Here is a 14,726-nt window from a genome sequence, read left to right on the forward strand (position 1 = left end):
CCCAGGTGGGGGTGTGTGTACTCATTTGTGATTGTGACAGTGTGTGTGTGTGTGTGTGTGTGTGTGTGTGTGTGTGTGTGTGTGTGTGTGTGTGTGGTGTGTGTGCCAGAGCGGGAAAGTGATTCCCCTGATGGGCTTGACAGCTGTGCAGGGAGTGGCTCAGCTCGTTGTCTCTGCCACCTGAGAAGCACAAGGGCGGGATGTGTGTGTCTGTGCAGCGTCCATGCTCACCTCCCGTCCCTCCGACAGAAGCCACTTTGTTTTGATTCATGTACTAGCCCCTTACAAAGTAAAGGATGTACCAATGTAAAGTTTATGTAAAAAAAAAAACATCCACACCAATGTCTACAAACACTCTTGCACATTTGCATCTGGGAAGCCTGGATAAACATGTAACATGTAAGTAACCTGCCAAAGGCCAACACGTTTTTGAACCTCAATAATTCAAACAGCATATTAATGTTCTTTTGACGCAATCTCCCAGTTAAACTTTCATTCATACATATCATTATCAAGTTAAGCTTCTTAATTGGGGCCTCAAGCGTATGCAGCAAGTAGCTCCTAAAAACAAGGTTCACTTGGCGACACCTGTCGCACCAATGTGTCTACAGCTGTTATGTTAATACATCAGATACATATTTCATCAACATATCATATGCTGTTCTCACTTTCAGGTTTTAGATACAGCTTGTGAAAATTTGTTAGGCTGCCACTCAAAGCAGGTTCTGCTTTCTCAGCCAAAAAAAGTTGACTGTAGTTCTCAATTGTATCTTTTATAGTTTATATGTATAGTGGATTCAGTAGTGCATTCAGATTCAATAAACTGCCACCAAACCCCGACCCTAACAACAACTGCCGCATCCCGCCGCACATCTCTCGATGCACAGTGCAGTGCTCGACCTTGAGTGCACATATAAACTATTAAAAGGATCATCAGTCAACGTGAACACTGCTGTAAAACAAAGGCGCAACCTTTCAGTGAGGAACCACATTATTCTGGGATTAGTGGCAAGGACAAAAGGGAAAAAGTGCAAGTTCAACACTGTGCAAGATGATGCTCTTTGGGAGCTGCACCAGGCTAATTTCAATGTCCATTTACTGTCTATTCAGAGTGATTTCTCAGTCCTCCACATGACATGCAGGGATGTGGACATGTTTATTCCTGTGGCACAAAAGTGAAGGACATAACACAAAGTCTAAACTTACTGTTATTTCACATTATATTTAGTGTGTAATTGGTCTGATAATCCATTTTCAAACATATGTCTAGGAGAGATATGTGATTATGCCTAGAATCACTGCGTATGAGATGATGCAAAGTTTTGTGACATCCAATTTGACTAGTAAATGAAGGCTGGTGCAACACACAGACCTGATGTCCACATATGTCACCCTCATGCTGTTAAGGTGGCAGAGAGAGAAAGTTGTGCCTATAAATCTCATCTGGAAAGGAGAGGAAACGCTCTCAGGAGAGAAAGCTGCAGCCTTCTGGTGTATACTGCATTAATCCACGCTGCATGTTTGATCACTTTCCAATTTACTGTGCAGTCTTGACAGGCAAAAAGCATGGGGACAAACATGTCAGTGAGCTGTACATACGTGCTATATAGCACAGATGTACTGTACATACAGGACCCTTCCCTCCCCCCTCCGAAAACCAAATCTGATATTTGCACCTGTGGAAATTAGATACTGTGTTCCAGCATGGAAAAATAAAACCAACCAACCAACCCCACCAGTCTTTTGACTTTGTGACACTACCGAGGTAACTATACACTCACAGACCCCACTGACGTAGGGTCACAGTTAATTAAGTATGTGCAAAAACAGGAATATTGAGTGACTTAGCAGCGAATATGTCATCCTCTGGAGGTGTACACAAAGCTATGAAAACAGTTCTTACCTTGGTTGTTAGTTGTTTTCACTCCAGTGTTGTTTCTTTACATTTGATTCCAGCCGTTATCCAAAAGCAGGTCTCATGGAACTCTGTAATCAGAACAGAAAATCGGTGATTCCTTCATACCTTTGCCAACAAAAGAAAAACATCCACCAGGCCAAACACTCTGGAGAGTGAAAAGGCTTACAGAGGGATCCTGCGAGACAGGAGTTAGCCAAATCCTGCAGATAGCCACAGCTCTGCAAAAGGAAATCCACATGGCCACTCATGCATGTGTGTACTGCCAAGTCAGGGATGACATGGGAGGAGTCTCTGAGTTCAAGAGAGGAAAATCCCCGAAGGAGGTGCAAGGTTTTCTTGTCTAAGCAAACCGATGTTAGATTTTCATGTGACCAGCTTACCACTAAAAGGCTTAGTAGTCTAATCCTTTAGCCAAATGAAGTGTCTAACTTAAGGCTTAGGCTGGCCAGAGGAATCAAAGGGAGTTTATAGTATGGACCTTGCTAGACTTTCAAAAGGCCAGGAGTACACTATCTGTTCAGGAATGCATTGATGGAAGGGCATTTCTCCACGGTACAGGTATTCCCTTAATCATCCCTGCAGCCACTTTTCAGGCAACAAGGCCTTTTATTTATACCTGACGTAGTACTACAATACAAGGCTTTCAGGCAACATTAATGAGACAGGTTGACTATCACACGCACAAACACACACACACTTCGGCTTAAGATGTCACAATCCTGGCAGCAAAAGTGAATTATTAGCAGTCACGCCTCAACAAATATCCTCAAGGTGACGATGAGAGTTGTGAACGTATGAATCTGCATAACTGTAAGTAGATCATTGCAACAGCATTCATGCTCAGTATACCTGTGCAGAAACCTCTTTTAAAAGGCTACGACCATTATAACGATGTCCTTGATGTATGACTGTTGAAGTAAATGATATTACGTTTTACATCTCATTCAATCATCTTACACTGAACAGGACCAAAATCTGCCTCTTTGCATTGGATCAAATAAAGTGACTGGCAGCAACAAATTGAATAATGCTTCCCATCTGTGGCTTCTCACACACACACACAGTCAGATAAACACACCAGTACACAGACATGCTATACACACCCATTAACATGAAAACATATGTATCAACAAACACAAAAACACTGACATTAGGACTGCGGCCAAAATGATTTTCATTATTTTCAAGGTTTTTTTTTTTTTTTAATTAGTTAATTAATCATGAAATTAGGAGCGTAAAGACAATCCAACACAACAGTGAGAGATTCAGATTCAGCGATGTAAGACTAACTACAGCATGAAATTAGGAAATAAATCAATACAAGTGTCAAAAAACAATCTTTCTAAAATGACTGTTTGTTGGTTAGGTCTGGGGCGATACGGCCTAAAAGTAAAATCTCAGAATTTTTCACATCACAGTCGTTTTGTGATAATTGTTTTCATTTTTATTGAAACAAACTACAAAAGACACCATATTTCTGGCAATGTGAAACCCCGTCTGCATCGTTTTATAATGTAAACTTGAATGAATCGATTTAGCGTATCGGTACTCTCCTGCAGGCTCACTGTGTTCCCCGGTCATAAACCTGCTTCAGATCTCCAATAACATTCCCACAATGAAAGAAAATCCGACTACTGTGTACAGCGCTGTCAGAAACTGAAAGTACCAAATTATGAAAGATGACACTGACTCAGGAGCAGCGGTAAACAATACCCATTCTGCAGCATGTTTCTGAGGCAGATGACATCATTTTCTGTGGCATTTGTATTGTTGTATTAGAAATATTCATATTTAATAAGGAAATAATTACTACTACTAATAATAATTATTATTATAATTATCTAATCACATGGAATTATCTTTCAAATCAAAGCACATCATATCATTACAAATGTATACTTTTAGTATCTGACCTTGGACATCTAGACGTATAGATACACAGCTTTAATGTACATGTAGTTGTATGTACATGTGTGATGAGTAAAGGCAAGCCTAAAACGTTTTTAAAAATGTATTAAATTAACTAGTTCCAGCTCTGATTGAGACCAAAAAAACACATATCCATTGATATATACAATATAGTATTATCGTCAGTGTCTTTGTCAGACTATCATCATTATCTGATGACATTCAGCCAAGTAGCACCACGACATTCTCACCTTTCCACCTGACTTGGCAGGCGGACAAAATAAGACAACTCCTATCTTGCACTGAAAAGATAATGAAGTAATTCTTGGAGGCACATAGTAATTGTGTCTGCTTGTTGGCGGCATTCTCAAAAGAAACACGGGAGGGGATTGGTGGCCTTTTGCTATTGTCTCACAAATCAAAGTCAGTACATTGAAGCCGTGTGAGTGATGTGTTGTCAGGATTTTAAACTTTTATTTTAAGACTTTAATAGTCTGTGATTTCATTAAATGTTTTGAAGTGAAAACAACGAAAGCATTCACTGCTAGATGCAGTTCCTTGTAAGCAGAAATATATTAGATGTTTAAAAGGTACATTGAATGAGCTCATGGTATGCTTCGGTTGCATCCAAACAAATTCCCTGTAGCCTTAAAGAAACAATCTTTTGATAATCTTTTGAGGCTCAGAAAAGCTGAAAGGAAAACAGCCGAGATTAGAGCTGGGTTATCGATCGATTGATTAAACAGCAAAAATCTAGATTTAAAGAGGTACTCCACATTTATACATTGTTTTGAGCTGTAAACTAAATTATATGACTGTACTGTGTAACCTGGCACAGTCAATGCTGACATGGACTACTTTACATCATGACATTTATATGAAAAGTGTTAATATTAACATTTGTTTTTAAGAAAAAATCTGAGATGTCCATATTACTCAGCCTTAGTTTTACTCATTCTGAGTTAAGTTGCTAACACTCAACTCATATCCTTTTCTATTCCCCCTAGGTGTAGCTTTCTTTAGTGCAAAAATATAGGTAAGTATTGAAATCAGAGTTTACACTAAACTGTTTACTGATGGGCAATATGGCCAATTTACTGTATTTAGTATACTATTAATGAATATCTATATTTGACATATAAATACTACAAATATTGCACACCTCACCTCTGTGACAGTAACCACTTAACTGTGATAATATCCAAAGTGTATGCTCCCTCACATTTGTTAAGGCAGTGAAGCCTAAGGGCTTTTATTTTTTAACAGAATTCACTGAGGAGGTCAAAGGACTTCAACACTCACTTCCATAAAGATGTTTCATTTTAAATCCACTCCTCCGGTGGGACCTGTATGATTTGTCAAAGGTTTTGTGTTTGACTGGGAGACTGAGACACACAACTCCACAACTGACCTCTTCCATAAGTCAGATCTCAAGTACTCAGGTGAACGTTTCTTAAAGCAACACCACTAGTTGGTTTTCAAGGCCAGTGTGGGTCTGCATCTGATTCTACAGCTAATCCGTATGCTAAACCAGCTCTCAGCCACTCAGGGAGGGATAAATATGCATCGGTACAGGCGGGACAGATAAGAAGGCCAGCTGCTTGGAGGCAGGGTTAAACCTGACAGCACTCAAGCGCATCTACACTATATGCTCTGTTTTATTTTAACCAGACAGAGAGAGAGATGCAGGTTAGTATTGCAAAGAGGAAACACAGTAATGATTCAGTGCTGTTCAGAAGCAACATCTGGAAACTTGTTGAGGACCAACAAACTGCCATTGGATGTCTGGACAGATTCAAAATGTTCTTTACTGATTTTGTTTTGTATTCAGTTAGACAAGTTCCTGTCATGCTGCTTGACTATATTTAAGATCATATAACTCAGAGAAAACCAAGAAATTGAGCCACTTTCATTAATATTCCTGCCTTTGAGCAATGATGATGCGATCACTGACAGTCACTAGAAAATACAGAAAAAATGGACAGATGGATAGGAGGAGGAGCAGAAAACCATTAAAAACATTGCTCTTGCTCCACTTTGCACTCTGGTGCCCCGGAAGAGAGAGACTGAATTATTTTGTCTACAACATAAAACGCCTACAGATGAGCTCCAGTCTTGTGACATGCTTTGGTGCAAAACAACAAGCAGCGACGGCAATAGGTTGACACATGATTTCGAGGTTCAGCAGATGGCCACGACAGATTAAGGTATGGGCCCGACCGCAGGGTTTTAAAGGCATTATAGAATATTACTTGTTCCTTGAAGCCCATCGACAACTGTGACCACTGACCACATTCTGAACATAAGAGGGGAAAATCCCAGAAACCCAGATTTTCCTTCAAATTAAGTTACATGCTGAGGCGGTTACTTAAATAGGGAGAACACACTTGCCTTCTTTTGAGAGAGATACCTTATGACTGTCTACTCATTTGAAATGTCCTCAGTTAGTGTCTGCTGACAGAATCATGCTACACTAAGGCTACAAACAATGAATAATATGCCACATTTTTCACACGCCATACGCTCATTTGCTGTCCTTCCAAACATGTTGATCACTGCAAACAATGTCATGTCTGTGTGTGAAGTACAGCTAGAGTTAGGATACTGTAGTTAGCCTAGCTTAGTATAAAAACTAGAAAGCATGCAGAAACAGCGAGCCTGGCTCTATCCAAAGTGATAAAATAAGGCTCACCAGCACTGTGTCTTGTTCCTTTACAGCCCCTATAAGGAACTTGTGTTGATTCTGGCACCCCCTGTGGACAAAAGAGGTAGTGTTTCCACCACCAATTGGTTCAAGTGATTCATGGTAATCCGACCCGGTGGCAGGCATTAAGAATAACTATTTAGAAATAGCCAATCTTTTTGTCCATTATGGTTTTGTTCATTTAGATTGTTTCATAATGGGTTAAAAAGTCCCTGTTGTAGCTTTAATCTACAGATTTTTCTTTTTCTAATCTATTTGTCAAGGATCTCGAACAAAGAGAATGTGATGAAATGCTTTGTACCAGATTTAGCTACTGGCTACTTTCCATCTGCAGTCCCTGGCTAGACAGAACTACAAAGCAACAATGTAGGGAAGTTACATATTCTAATTATTTCTGTTTGTGTACGGGTAAAAAAAACAATGAACTACATCAATTTAGTTAGTAAGCTTTAGGTATTGGTATACATATTTTTCTCATATTTTTTTCTGCGACAATAGCGGAGAGAAATAAACACTGAAGAGTCCGGTTACACTTCACTAGAGTCAATGCGGACGATGCCCGTTGGAACAAGTCTTTTGCCTGTAAGGGCGGATACAGGAGTGATCCTCAACATCAACATACAGGCGGAAAAATACACAGTTTTAAGCTGCCTAGCTCGTAGCTCATCTCTCGTTGGCCCCATCAGCCTAGGGCCCACATGGAGTAAACTAAATTATACATGACTTAATGATTAAAAGTAACCATTAGCCAGCTGATTGTTTAGCTATAAATATGGGTACGTCCATTAATTCAACTTGAAATGGTCAGACCATTATATGGACTGCACAAATTCCCAGTTTAGGTTCATTCAGAGCATTCTCTGGACACCTAGTCCAGACCGATGGAGAATTCACATTACATTGTTTGTTAAAGTACCAGATCGATTAGCAGTACCCATCCCTGCTGCACAGTGTGTGTACAACAAGAGTGCGTAACTGAAAAATAGAATGAAGGAATGCCTCAAGTATTACTGGAAAATCTCTTGGAAAAGCTTCACAAAAGGAGAGATTCATGCTGGAAATAACCACGTTTCATTTTTACAAGAGAAAACACTTCAAGGATGAGGACTAAGATCTCAAACCACTAGACCTACAGTTTGCTTTCCTGTACTGCATTTCATTGTAAGTTGACAATACATTTTTCACCTTGTTATATCGATATACAGCTTATTTTCAGGTCTACAACAAGGAACATCTTATAATAAAGGAAGGTCTTATATTCAGGCCAGTACAGTATTTATTTAAGCCTGCTCGTCTGCTCTGCAATCATCCTCTTAATACTGAGAGATGGCATATTTCCTGGAGGATTGTTCATAAAAAGAATAATTTAAATACGGGTCTTCTCATTTTATCAAGGCAATAATAAGAAAATGTCACCTTCTATGTTTTCATGCAAAGCTGTTTCATACTTAAAGTATTGTCCCTTTCTTTATAACACATTGGTGTGCCCATCCTGCACACCAACGTTTGTAGGCAGACTGTGATGCTTAATCTTCACAATGAAAAAAATCTCTCTTGTAAGATGACAGCATCTCCCAAAACTAGACTGCAGCCATTGTTAATATTTTCAGACAAATCTGACGTTTGGGACAGAGCTGTTTTCATATTACAAACAACATCAAGCTTTTTCATTTTAAAATGAAACTGGGCCAAATATCGAGGAAGAAACTTTTAGTCCACCTATACTTTTAGTATGTTCTTCTCTTGTACAGCAATAGAGCAACTGGTAATTAATCAGCACCTATTTTGATCACTGAACAATCATTTCTTAAGCAAAAATGTAAAAAAAAAATGATTTCAGCTTCTCAAATGTAAGGATTTTTAGTTTTTTTCTCTTTTTCACAGCAACTTTTTTGACCTGAAACAGTAGGATAAACACAGGTGTTATGAATGATTACTAATTAAGCTACGTTCTATTTAGTGTAGCAGAGCCTTTCCAGTGAGCAAACATCTTAACACCTTAAGTAGTACCAATTATAACACCTGTGATTACCCTACTAAGTGGCTGCTGTAAAAAAGGTACATTGGTTGGATAATACAAGACATTTGAGGACGTCACCTAGGGCTGCGGGAAGAAACTACTTCACAAACGATTAATTGAGAAAATAATCAGCCCTAGTCTCTTCACAGCAAAAAGTATGAATAAGCTGTATTCTGCGGGGATCCTGCCTGCAGTCTGTTTCTGAGAGCTGCTGTCACACAACTACAACTAGGACTAATAGAAGTGGGCTAAGTGCTCTCGATGCCAGAGAAAGGCCTCAAACAGGAAATGTTGCAGGCTCACTGACACTTTGCCAAACCACCCGCTGAATCACATCCATCTGTTTGCATATTATGCAAATCACCCTGAGTTACTTAAGTGTAAATCGGAGGAAATGTGTGTTCGTCTGCGTGTGAGAGAGCCCCTTTCCAAATCAGCTCACAATCTCCGTGGCACATTAACATCACTCATGTCAGATGTGCCACTGACAGCACTCCGTATTTCCATTTCAGGCATTCAGCTGATGCGCCTATCCAAACCTTCTTGCCCAGAATAAACTTGATTTCCTCTATTTTTACTTTGTTAAAGATGAGTGCAGCATGTATTCCATTAATGCTCATTTCAGCTCTAATCCAATTCATTGTTCCTCCACGGCTCTGTGTATAGAATAAGTCATTTCCACACAGGATTAATCCAGTATGCTTTACTTTTAGAGCAATCTGCTGGTTTGCATACTTTAAAAGCTTAGCTGTTACATGTGGTCTCTTTCTTTCACACACACACACACACACACACACACACACACACACACACACACACACACACACACAGTGCTGTAACTGAGCCAATGTGGAGATTGATCAGCTGGGCCATGTCCAAATTAAAGCCTGTCCGCTGCAGACATGCCAAGCATAATAACTCTCTCCTCTCTTTGTACTTTTCCTTGGCCAGGGAAAGTGGGGAGAGAAAAAAACATGCATGAGAGAAAGAGAAAGCAAGAAGGGAAAAAGAAGGAAAAAAAGAGGTGCAATTGGATAATGTCTTGACACCCATCGCAGAAAAAGGAATGCCTGGCTCTCAGATGTCTGACCCATTTTCTGCTCTCGCTCTCTCCTCCTTTCTCACTTATTTCCTTCCTTCCTCTAATCTACAGTAAAGAAGCCGTCTGACTCAGGTTCATTGAATTGCAGTGCACCAGGACCCAAACCTGCACGCTGAAACGTCCACATACCCAGCCCGATCTACAGTACGGCACAGCAAAAAGTGGAACTAGAAAACAGCAACAACAGCAATATCACATTCTCTGCTGTGGGCTTCTATGGGAATTTGTGTGCATGTTTGTGAGCGTATACCCTTGTGTGGGGCAGGCGCATGTGTTGCATGTGCTCAACAGTATATGCATATAGGCCTGTGTTCCAGCAGCAACAGTTCAATAATCAATTATTCACTTGCTGGAAACATACTGGAGCTCATTTCTAATAATAAAATCATTTGCCACCACTGTTAGATTTAGATGCAAAGACATGAATATGCATTTATTGCATTTCCAAAGAATGAAACTGAGGCCCATTAGGCCATGATGACGGATAAAGTTGTACGTACAGTTGTACATAAAATAATGAGGGGACATTTCTCCTGGTAGAATTGGTGCATTTTCACATCATAATCTTTGGCTTTCTATATGTGAGCACATGAAGAGTACAGAGTGGTTACAGCAAACTGTGTATCTGCATGTTTTAACTACATCTTCAGTTATAGGTCTGCTTTTAGGTTTGAATTTTAAAGCAGCGGTTCACTGAAATTTCAAAAGAAACACATTTTCCAGGTGACATTTTCAAGAAACATTTCCTTCACCTTCACTGTTGTAGGGTTGAAGCGGAAGTCTCAAAAGTCCTTCTGAATGAGTGGTCTCATACAGTCACCGTACTTAACCTGTGTTGTAAATGAGTGCCACAGGTTACTGCATCAAAATAAATTATAATCCTGTAAGATTTGAGTCCCGGATGATTTGGCAACATAACCAGAGTTACTGTTGCAACAGCAAGTGCAGTTTAATACTACAGCTCTATACTACTACACTGAGGCTGTGCTTCACAATAAAAGCTACATCATGTTTCGCTAGCAACACTTTGATGTGAAGCAGCAGCAGTGGGAGATGTTGAGGTTTATATTTGCAGGACCTTGCAGCTCTGATACAGCTGCAGGAGAGTGAACAGTAAACGGTGAGGCCGATATCAATGAGATAAAGTTACAGTTGGATTATATGCTGGAACGTTCCTTGTGAATCCCTCATGCGTGAGAAGGAAATATGAATCCTGCGCAGGAATGGCTGACCCCGCCACTAACAATGAAAACTACTATCTGGGGGGTATTCAAAGAATGTAAGTACACTGAATGGCTATTACTTAAAAAAAGGATTATGACTTTAATGACAAAAAATTGAAAAATGTGGACAAATAAACCAAAACTGCACAGCACTGTCAGTGTTTTCTTTGTAATATGGGTGAAGTGACCATCTAATAGCATACTGAAATACAAATCGAATGAGACCAATGGCTGCCTGGAAGCTTGGAAATCATTATAAAATGGTATGGTATGCTTAAGGAAATTATTAACAGGAGTGTCAAGAATGCATAATTTGTATTTAATGGAGTAAGCCATGCAAAACAAGCAGTGTGGTCCTTTAATCGATCCTGATGGTCCTTTAGTTAACGTACAGAAGCTACTACGGAGTCTGGTTTTACAGTAGCAGAGCACACATGCTTAAATTACAATCTGTGGAAAAACAAGGGGAAGGACTACGACAGGCAGAGGGCAGAGGAGACCAGGGGTCGCCTTCGGTCAACTAATCCCCCTGTGTCAGATAAGGGTCTGCCAACACATACACGCGCACACACACACACACACACACACACGTACACACAGGAATAACAAGGGGATGCAATGGACTGTAAACGATTTACTTTCACATGATACCCACACAAATAGGCACACACAGAATACATTAACTCAAAGTCCACATGATCTGTGTACTGCCTCTCCCTTTATGCTAGCTCCTCACTCTAATGTTAACTGCTAATAGCTCTCTCGCTCTCTCTCTCTCTCGTACACAAACACACCAGCAGGGTCAGCGCTGCCTGTCTTGGCACAGAAGAGGACTACAGATGTGAAAGTAGGGAGAGCTCGCTCTGGGGACCAGCTGGAGCCCGTCCAACCTGGACAAAGGTCAGGGACACAACTGAGAGAACACAGGCAGCATTTGGAGCCTCCTCTCAGGGCCCGGCCTGCTCGTCACCCTCGTCACCCTCGTCAGTCACCCTGGGACTCTATCCAGATCCAAATCTATGAATGCTCCGTGAGCCCAATTTGATTATTTTCACTGTTCATTTTCACACCTTTGTAAAATGTATTCATATTCTTAGTTGTCTGACAGAAGGGTTTAATTTTATAGTCCTATCAAATCCATTAAATTACTAAAGACATAACATCAAAATACACAAATTGCACATGTAAAAATCAAAGTCAAAATCAAATAAAAATATGTCGTAGTAATGAATTAATAAACTTGACACCCAATTGCTTCGATACAGGAAGTTGTTCCAGTGATACAGGCCCTTGGCAGCTTACTGCTCCACTCAGTGTCATCTTGCATTAAACAAAGTTCAACAGTTGTTATTGGGCACCGCTCTGAACACTCACTGGAGACAGTTTAGACATAGCTGTACAAACAGGGATCAGGCTGAGTGAAAAATTAACTGTAAGTGCCTTTGTGTATATCACTATGTACAGTACTGACCAAACACTGAGTATCTAATGCAACATGTGTTCTTCACAGTGTGGTCATCTGTAAAAGCTTGAGTGATAACATTTCAACTAAGAATAGCTGCCTGCATGTGTGTAGTCGTCAGATGCACCTCCGCTAGTGTGAATACTTGTTTCTACATGCATGCATATGAGTGGCTGTGCAAGTATGCAGCGCTTGCATGCAATCTCCCTGAACTTCTGTGTCCAGTGTGGATGCGCCAAAGCTACTGCAAGACGGTAGTATATACACTAATCACAGAGTGACTGCCTCACACTTTGCCTATTGAGTTTCCTGCTATCCGGACCAGTTATGTCGAAGGAAACAAGAGTCTGTCCTCAACACCAAACACATGGAGACGCTGCAGAAATACAGTGCTCACACGGGAGCCGCCTTGAATATACCCACACACATAGCGAGCATTAACATAAAACAAATGCCAACAAGTGCACACGCAAAAAAGAAGAAGTGTTACTGTCAATATCAGCAAGAAACTGAATCAAGTTATTCCAGTGCATACTATATGCCAGATTTTGACGATTGGCTGCAGTTGAAACATCTCCGATGAGGAATGTGCACGCCTGCCAGATCAGCAACTCTCTTAATGCTTTTACAAAGCAAAACGCACGCGCACACACGCGCGCACACACACACACACACACACACACACACACACACACACACACAACACACACAGCCTCAGGGCACTTGGCATTAAGTTGGCATTCTGGACCTCCCAGTGCGTATCTCTCCATCCCTCTTCTTGGCTAACAACCCGAACAGGTAGAGATGAAACACGCTCCCTGGCTCAGGTAAAATGCCTGGCAAATCTCTGGATTAGTGGTGCATTCAAATTGAAAAATGTCTAGGTTGTGTGAAGGGAACTTGGTGATCTTTAAGTGTTCATGCCCCACATTAAGTTTTATAAAGGCTTAATTTCAGAGTGTTAATAAACAGCAGAGGGCCCTTGTGCAGCAGCCTTCTGGATGAGGATTCAATTAGGTCTGATTGTGTTTATTAAGGGCTGGCTGCCAGCACAAGAGCAGTTGCTCCATCTTTTGTTTAATTATTTGCAAGTTTCACACCTAGAGCTGAACAAATATCCTTTTTCTTTCACTCGAATCTTACCCGGAACACATTAAAATCACTCCAAAGCAAGCATTCAAATGAGGATGATGAACAACTGAGAAGCCTGGTATTAAAAAAAATCTATTTACATTTGAGTTACATGCATTTTTGTCAATAATACTTTATAATACAGAGTTAACATGAAGCAGCACAAACAAACAGTGGCACTTTCCTTCTTAGTCTTCCCATTTTATCTTCCATTTCAGTAGCTTTGAGGGTGAAAAAATCATCCTTTCCCACATTCCTCATATAATCATTTCAAATATTTTAAAACAGTTTGTTATGATTTCAAACATCCAAACAGTCCAAACTGCAAAGATATTCAGTTCACTGTCCATTATGACTAAAAAAAGAATTTTATTAAAAATCAAATCCTCACATCTGGGTTTGAGCCGTGCTTGGCTGCACAGCATGAGTTTGCGATAAAAGGTTTAAAAGGTTAAATCCATATGTAGAGCGAGCATCAGCAAGCCAAGCCTGCAAGCATCAGCAAGTGGAGCCTGCAGGGTTGCTTTGGATTAAAAAAGGTCACTTTGCCCCTTTTTAGAAAGACTTTCCAGGTGAACCATGCCTCTAAAGTGCTACCGCTGATGGTGTTGCTGCATCTGACAAATTCAGTCCATAAAGCAACAAGGACTGAGAGAGAATGGACAAAATAATTGTCTTTTTTTTAATCACAGCAACATCTTCACATATATTAAAACATTAATTAAGTATTGAAAATCACAAACGATCATCTCTCACTAAACAAGAAAACAGGCACAGTTTCAAACAACAAGAGTGCGAGTGTGTGTGACTGTGCAGGAACTTGAGATAATAATCAAGAGAAAGAATTCGCTTTGGCATCGAACATCAAAACAACTGTTGAAAAGGTGACACGCTTGTATTTCCTGTTACCAGCATGGCCCTCCACTCACTAAAGCATACCCACCTGCAGCTGTAAGCTGTAATACGCGTTAATGGCACATAATTTCCGCCACCATCATTGTTCAATGATTCGATTCAGTTATTATTCACAAAGCCACTGCCAAACTACAGGAAGGCACTGTATATGTGATTCCTTCAGCAAATCCACTGACCTGACTCAACAAGTGGCCGACTTAACTTTCTTTCTGAAGCACTTAAAATAATCGGAGGAAGAAAAAAATTGGCCATTGGCGGGGAAAACAATTCCAGCTTCAGAAAAGGTTTGGATGACATTACTGCAAAAGAAAAGTTTCCCCAAACAGAAAATTGCTTGGTGGGC

The 14,726-nt window shown here is 40.3% G+C and overlaps 1 protein-coding gene across 1 annotated transcript in view; it reads right to left on the reverse strand.

Moving 5' to 3' along the window:
• LOC127373613 (thyroid hormone receptor alpha-B-like) overlaps nucleotides 1-2,103 on the reverse strand; it is a 116,803-nt gene extending 114,700 nt beyond the window's left edge. The window contains 2 exon segments of the mRNA XM_051418244.1: nucleotides 1,904-1,986; nucleotides 2,085-2,103. The gene's annotated coding sequence lies outside the window, so the exon portion shown is untranslated.
• Between the last annotated feature and the right edge of the window lie 12,623 nt (nucleotides 2,104-14,726).

This window comes from Dicentrarchus labrax, unplaced genomic scaffold, assembly GCF_905237075.1.
Source record: "Dicentrarchus labrax unplaced genomic scaffold, dlabrax2021, whole genome shotgun sequence".
Classification (NCBI taxonomy): domain Eukaryota; kingdom Metazoa; phylum Chordata; class Actinopteri; family Moronidae; genus Dicentrarchus; species Dicentrarchus labrax.